Consider the following 8,109-nt stretch of genomic DNA (forward strand, 5'->3'; position numbering starts at 1 on the left):
AGGGAAAAACAAAATAAAACAAGTTTTAAAAAGGCAAAACGATTAATAACTCATACTTCACATTCAAAGAGAATTTATATGGTATTGGGTGCAGGTGCATTGCAAGTTCATGACAGTAGTGTGGACCAGATCATGTTCAACACTAAAGTGAAGTTCGTTTAACCAGGCAAAAGTCAGTTTAGCATAGACCTATTTAACAGCTGAGTATTTATTTATTCCTCATTCATGACTGCCAAAGGAACAGGAGAACTAGCACCTATTCAAGTGTAATACTGCATGTAAGCTCTGCTTCATTATTTTTTTCAAAATTCCCCCCAGCAGAGCTGGTTGCAGAGCTGTGTGCCAGAGGAGGAGAGCCATTCTTCCCAGCCCTATTTCTTCACCATCGTCTGCTTAAATCCTGGGCCTATAGGCCTAGGTGTTAGGGGCAATGTCTGCTCTGTTTCCTTCTCCATCAGGACTACTGAAATGACAGAAGGTGGAAACTTGACTTTGCACCTGCAACACACTTGCTCTAATTACAGTTTTATAGAAATCAGAAACTAGTTGTGCTGAAATTGTAGAGATCATAAACACTGTTCTATATTGTGCCATCAGTTTTTCAGCAGATGGCTCAGTTTATTCAGCAGATGTCCTGGTAGCATGATCTATTCCAGTGTTTGACTACAAATAAAGTGACTATGTTGACCAGCCCTTAAGGAATTCATGAAAATGTCTCATGTTCTGAATAGTTTTCAACAAGAATATTTATATATTACCAGTGTTCATGTATATATGTTACTGCCTCCATTCATGATCTCAGTCTTATGTATTAGCTTTCCTCTCCCAGAACAAAGTGCCATCATCTCTGCAAAGCTTTGCTTTAAAATGTAGGAGTGAAAATTATGCTATGATTTTTTTATGATTATATCATATTTGGTGTAAAGCAGAAATGCCTGAGATATGTAGAGTTCAGTGGAATGCATTTTTTGGTTATGTTCAGACCTGATAAAAAAATATTTGTGATGTGAGCTAGAAAAAAATTTGGATTTGTTCAGAAATGTGTTTTACTAATTCCATGCTCAGTGGTAGATAAGAACACAGGAAAAGAACCTGTCAAGTCTGTATGTTTATATTACTTTTACTTTGGTGAGAAAATGCAGTTCTTTTTGACACTGCTAACAGATGAATGTTTTCCTTTTATGCCTCAGCTAAGTAAGAGCTTTTAAAAAAATAAAAAATAAAAAAATGACACTGCTAGTAACCAGAAGCTAAGTGTACAAACAGAATGGGAAACAGAACTTCAGAACAAAGTCTGTGGAATTCTACTGAACACCAGTTTTATACCAAATAAAGGTCTGACCAGTCATCTTCATTTTTTTCCTGGTGCCAGAAATAGCATCACCAGAAGAAACTGTTTAGTTCAAGAAGGTTAGAATAACTGATGTTTGTACTTTTTCTAGTAGTGTTTTATTTCATTCTCAGAGATAAAATGCTGTGGAATCTCTACTGTTGACTTTTTTCTCCAATCTTTTTCAGTAGTCCATCAACTGTTATCTTTGAATTGCTCTGCAAGGAAATGATCAACTAAACACTGTTTTCCTTCTTATATGTGGGCTGAATGAACACTTTGTTATTTTTTCTCCAAATCCTTTTGTAATTTTTTCCTCTAGTGAATTTCTTGGGATCTTTAATGAGTATTTCAAACTCAGGAAGAAGTGCAGGCCACATTCCAGGCTGGGAATGCCTGATTATGTCTTCAGATAGACAAACACCCATGACACCTGCTTATAGAACTGTTCCATTGAAGCACAAGTCATAGATTACGAACTTTTATACAGAAACCATATTCTGAAAATTTTAGAACGACAATTGTCCTGAATCAAACATATGTTACTTTAAAAAGAATATGTAGTTAATATGTAAATTAGATATGTAACTGAACATGCAACTTTGTACAAAAATTTGTATCAAATTTAAGTACGTTGTATATAACCCAATTGCTCTCATCTTTCTCGAGTCACTTGGAATGTACTTGTTCTCTGAGGTAATTCAGATTTCATATGTAATTACAGCTACATGAAAAAGGAGCAAACTATAAAGATAGTAGTATGATGGCTTTCAGCTGATATCATTACTTATCCCTCTTCCCAAAGCAACTGATCAAAACAAAGTAATGATGGAATCTTTCCAAAGAGAGTTTAGGAAATTTTGAGATTTTTTCTAAAGCATACAGAGACATTACAGTAACATTTACATTTACTTTAGCATCAATATAAATATTCTCAGGTATTTTAGGAGTTCTTTTATTCAATTATTCTAAAGTTAGGGAACCAATTGTACCTTGATTTTTTGAGCAAGTATTTGACTTTGCCAACTTTACTTCATTGTGGCTTTTTAGAGTTTGATCTAGTCTGAAAAATTTCAAGTCAGCCTCTGATTTAACAATTATGACTTTTAAATGCCTTCATTACAGAGCATTTATAACTTATGACACTCGCTGTTAAATAGTGTAAAATGCAGATATTTTAGTGAATCTGTATTTCTGTTGCCACAACTTTCTCCAGCTACTGCATTACTTATCTTAACATATATTTATGATAATCAAATGACGAAATACAGTCATGCATAATAGTGTGAGGCAGTCCTTTAAAAAGCCCTTGTGACTCTCATTTCCCTACAAAAGCTATAAACTTTAAGGCTGATCCCGTTCCCACTGTGCATATGCTTTCATTCTTATACTGCTGCTTATAATAACACCATGAACCAGAACCGATGCTTTAGAAAAAAAAAGTGGCTTCCAGTACACCTGTGTTCTTTGTCTATATTTGCTAAATACTGTATGAAACATGAAGTTCTGCTGTTGGTGCCCTTTTTATGACATATCTGGGGAACTATTCATATGTTTAAAATTAAGCACATTCTTAAGTTTGTCAATGAACTGATGCTTATATCTGTGAAAGATTTTACTTGCAGAGGAACCAGAGCTTGGGGACTAGAAAATGGGAATCACTACAATGTAGAAACGATTAATTTCAATACAACATTATATGTTATTGCAGTTTGTGGATCTCTCATCCCCAGAGAAACCTGAAAACAGTATTGAGCTAATAGATATAATGGCCACACCTGCAGATGTGGTACACGTTTACAAGCATCCAACACAAAGCCTATAAATTTCCCTCCTGAAAATTAATACCAGCTATAATACAGTACATGTGCAAAAATCTCTGCAGGCTGAATAGCACCCAAAAATCCAGATGGTTTACTTCAACCAGACTTGAAAAAATAAAATTAAATTAAAAATCTAAATGGGCAAAGAAGACCAACACACTCTTTGCACAGTAATTGTTCTAAGTGTCAAACACAGAACAAAAACATCCTCATTAACACTTCAGGCTTTCCTTTTTGCTTTGCAGCAGAAGCATCCATGCTGATTCTTGATAGACAGCACAAACTGCATGATGTCTTCTAATGTATCAAACCCATTACTTTACTCAGTTGATCATAAATCAACCTACACATACCCCCAAAATATGTCCACTCCTGTAATCTTCTCCATTCCTTGGAGAATAGCTTTCATAATAATAATTATAATAATATTTTACGTATTTACTATTTATAAATTTATTAAAATAATTTATAAAGTTATGTATTTATTAATAAACTATTATTTTTAACAATAAACAAGAATGACAGCTTCAGTTCACTAACTCTACTTCAACTAATTTCTACATTGTTTCTGTTTCTAAATTATTTATTCACATTTCTCTCCATCTTGCTTCTATTTCTTTGGAAACAGCAGTTGGATATTTTACAACAGCATTTAAACCACATCAACCAAATGACTCCAACTGCCCTCACATTTGGTCACCCATCAAAGCCAGGAACAGCTGAGACTATGGATGCCCCATACAAAATACAAGCCTATTACTGTAGACTTATTTTTCTCAGTTCATTCTTTTAATTGATCACAGATACCTTATACCTTGAGTAGGCTTAGATTTCAGGCTGAAAAATCTCCGTAACTTGCTAAAGACAGCACACCACTACCCATATGGATCAATTGCCTTTTTTTTTTTCAGTAATCTTCTCAACACAGATGCATCATTGACAGACATCTGTTTTCAGTGACTATTACAACATATTTCAAGAAAATTCATGTTATACTTGGAGCTGGAAATTTGTTTCTATCAGCTTTTGAAAGATGATGATGACGACACTGCAGAAAAAGATGGATTCATATTATATTAAAGACTTAACTCATCTATAATCTTGGTTAACAAAATAAGGGTCACTTGAAAAATACAAGGTCTCCTCCCAAGTCCAGAGAGCTTTTCTGCATTGTTTCCAGCTAATTGTTCAGAAAGAATTTAAGGTTGTGAAATCCTGATTTTTGTCTGCTGTTTCCCTGAATTGCTCTAGTTAACTCCATGGTACTCTTTCAGTCTGTCTGTGCAATCAAGTCTCCTAGTCTCCAACTTTGCAGAGCCTCTGTTGTTGAAGTAAAGTAACATCTAGTAGGCAACTAACTGGATCTAACTACACTAGTACCATAGATGACTACCTCTGATCTGATTTGTTTTCCAGTATTTGACTGCAGCTTGGTGATGACACTGTTCTTATTTCATAATTACACTAGGAATCAGTAGAACTCTGTTTTATAGATAGGTGTCAGGAGGACAGCTTACAGATGTCAGTGCCAGGTCACACATCAGTGAACTTCTGTAGAAGGCACTTTGATTATGATATTTTGACTGTCTGCACAGCATAAGACCAGCCAAATACATGAAGGTACATTAATATTGCAAACCACCTCCTTTAAATGAAACTGGAGAAAAAGGAGGTGTCATCAGGAAACAATTCCTAGCTACCAGGCATCATTCACTTGCATACCAATCTGTCCTTGCCCCTCCTAATCTCATCCTACTCAATGAAGACATGACAGATACACTCAGAGCTTTAAACAAACAGCTGTACATTAGCTTTCACAGCATCATGCTTATGCAGGCAGAGTGTTTCTGGATTCATATTTGTCCAAGTACCTCTACAAGGAACCATACTGCTGCTTCCTATGGGCACAGGGTTGTGCACAGCACTGGAGTACACCATGTGGACATGTACTAAAGCAATGTTACAGGCACAAAACCAGAAGCCTATGAATTAATAGGCACTTAAGAAATGAGGCACAGTATATACGCAAATTGCTATTAGTCACAGGCTCCTAAATTGCACTGCAGACAGGACTGAGGTATGTGAAGACATTTTTTAATCTGGACCTCTGAGACTTATGTTTTTCAAATTGATCTGAAATGCATGGCAAAAACACAGATTATTGCCATGAAAAAGACAGAAGAAAATCATTTTTCATTGGTAAAATATTAGAACAGTGAGCTTGAAAGGGAAGTATTGAAAAAAGAAATCATGTTGAGCGAGAAGCATAAGGCCAGGAAAGGAATAACTTTCTGCAGGAAGCTTCAGCAAAGCAAAATGACATGCGTGAGCTACAGCTTGACAAAGCTTCCCCAAAGAAGCAGAAGTCTGCCAGTGAGAGTTTCCCGCTATGACTCTACTTCTCAAGGTTAGGCCTTCCAGGCTCTAACTGAGAGTAACAACAAAGGTTGTTACAACATAAACAGAGAAATTTTTAACTCCAGATACAGAACAGCCTTACTTTTTGGTTATAAGGTGTTTCATTCTGCTGCACAAGATGCTCACTTATAAAAACACAGAGCTACTTTTATAGAGCTTGCTCGCTTAACTATTCTGATCAGGCTTTTAGCCACGAGCTTACTGTCCCCTACTCCATACTTGCCTATCAGTGCCAGGATTTACATCAACTCCTTAACTGACAGCACTCAAAAAGCATCTTCGAGTGTGCAAATGTTCTGTTTGAAATAGTCTCAATTTATCATTCCAGGAAGAGAAAGATGACAGGTATAGGAAATACCCATGGTAAGTAACATTCCTGTACAGGTTTTAAGTTGCAGAGCAGATTTTCAGTAGTGTTCCTACTTGTCACAGTGCAGACTACCAGGACACACTATATCTAGTTGGAGAACTACGCCGCGTACTCCAAGTAAAACAAGAGAGATGCACAGCTAACAATCCCTGCATCCACATCCATTATCCTTTCAAGATTTAGCTGCTGTTTAAACACTGCTCTGTTCCCCTGATCTCCCCACCAAGCTATGAGTCCCAGCTTTCCAGGCACACCCACTTCACCAGTATCAGGTGCCAGAGAGCACTGTGGGAGTTTTCACTTTCACTGGGATAACATGAGGTCCCTGTGGGCCCTTCTCCTCAAGGTCATTAAGGTTTCTAAATGGATAGACAGGAATCTAGAGGGATTTACCAGTAGCGTGACAGTCACCGATTTTGGTACAAGTCAGACTGTTAGACAGTTTTGAAAATCCCAGTTTGAGCCTACTTCCAGCTGTAGGCACCTAAATCTCTTTAAAATAGGATTGCGTAAGAGTGCACAATAAGGTCATTTAAGGAGATCAAATAAGCTTTAAGTGGCATATGGCTATAAAAACAACAAAAGCAGCTGTTAAATGATAACAGCTTTTGGACATGAACTACAATAGCTGAAATGCTTTTCAACTGGTCTTTGAGATAAGATAGAGATGAATAAAAGAATAACAATAAAAAACATCAAAAAGCAGTCCTCGAAGTAGCAATCTATAACCAGAATTAAAAAATAAAAATCGCTACAGCAAACTTTTTCTTTAATCTCCAAAATACGTATTTATGCACTATTTATCAAAGCTGTAAAAAAAAAAAAAAAAACAACAACAACAACAACAAAAAACTGAAATAAATTGGGCAGAACTTTAAAGAAAGTATTAAATCTCAAATTAAGTTGGACAGAAAAAATCACTGCTGCTGCAGTTACAATCGGGGAAAAAAATAATTCTGGTTATCCAATAGTTCTCATGATCAGGTGAGAGCCTTTGGCTACTACAAAAAAGGTTCAGTGAATTTTGGACAAAACATTGAGTTCTTGACAAGAACTGTTCACCCCCACCACCTCCAGGAACCAGACCTCAGTATTTCCTCTCTGAGCAATGATTCATACTGTTACTCACAAAGTAGCTTCTTACGTTCTCCACGCTGCAGCAGCCCTGCTTTTGCTCCCCTGCTCTGGAGATGGGACAAGAAGAGAGGGTAGGTTCACCTGGTAGCTGGCTCTCATGCAGGGGAGGAGTGGAATGGGGGAATGGGTAAGCTAACACTGCAGCTGCAAGGGAGAATGAGCACACGAATATGGGAATGGGGATACCTCCCTGACACAACCAGCTGCCACCGCACAAATCTTGTCTTTTCCTCAAGCAGGAGCAAGTCTGAGCTGGGTACAAAGTCAAGGTAGACAGCCTTTGTTCTAGGCAAGTGACTACTTCGTCTATTGAAGATATTCCTGTGAGAGAGGCACTTGAAGAAAACAGTGCAGGGAGTATGATGACAGCACAAAATAGCCTCCAAAACAGTGAAAGCAAAATACAATATTTTTACAATTAATGGCCAGTGACAACAATCCACACTACTAACTCATTATCAAAGACATTCTACATATGTAATTATATTCTGATCTCCCTCTTATCTATTTAGAGATGTCCTGTGTGATACGGAGAATTATAACTGCTGCTAAGACACAGAGAAGGTAAATGACTTACCCAAGGTTACGTAGGATGCGTGCAGCCAAGCCAGAAGTGGAACTGTGGCATCGCATACCTTCAAACCAGGAGGTATTTACTCTGAGCCATCATATTGCTCTTGCACAGGCCTTAGCTGATATTGTACCAGGACCTGAATGAAACAAAAAGACTTATGTAAAGCTTGCCAATAAAACTGATCCAGCTATTTTTTTGTTTACGAAGTTTAAAATAAATCTTCCATTGGTTAACCTTCGTTGAGCTGAAATCTGCCTTCTACCAGAAACAGAAAATCAGATTCAATAACCACTTTCATTCCAACTGGATTAACTTTAGTCAAAACTGCAATTAACATGTAATAGAGTCATGTAAAATAAGGTGCACCCACTTTTTGATGCTATTAATGCTACAAATTCAGATGAGGTGAACCACACTAACAACAATAAAAAGTCCTCACATTTTGTTTTCTTCATGG

General features: G+C 36.9%; 1 long non-coding RNA gene across 1 annotated transcript in view; it reads right to left on the reverse strand.

Moving 5' to 3' along the window:
* Positions 1-7,783, reverse strand: part of LOC116491511 — a 137,520-nt gene extending 129,737 nt beyond the window's left edge. Inside the window, exon 1 of the long non-coding RNA XR_004253494.1 lies at positions 7,656-7,783. This is a non-coding gene — a long non-coding RNA (uncharacterized LOC116491511). The remainder of the gene's footprint in view (positions 1-7,655) is intronic.
* Between the last annotated feature and the right edge of the window lie 326 nt (positions 7,784-8,109).

Source organism: Aythya fuligula, chromosome 7 (genome assembly GCF_009819795.1).
Source record: "Aythya fuligula isolate bAytFul2 chromosome 7, bAytFul2.pri, whole genome shotgun sequence".
NCBI classification, from domain to species: domain Eukaryota; kingdom Metazoa; phylum Chordata; class Aves; order Anseriformes; family Anatidae; genus Aythya; species Aythya fuligula.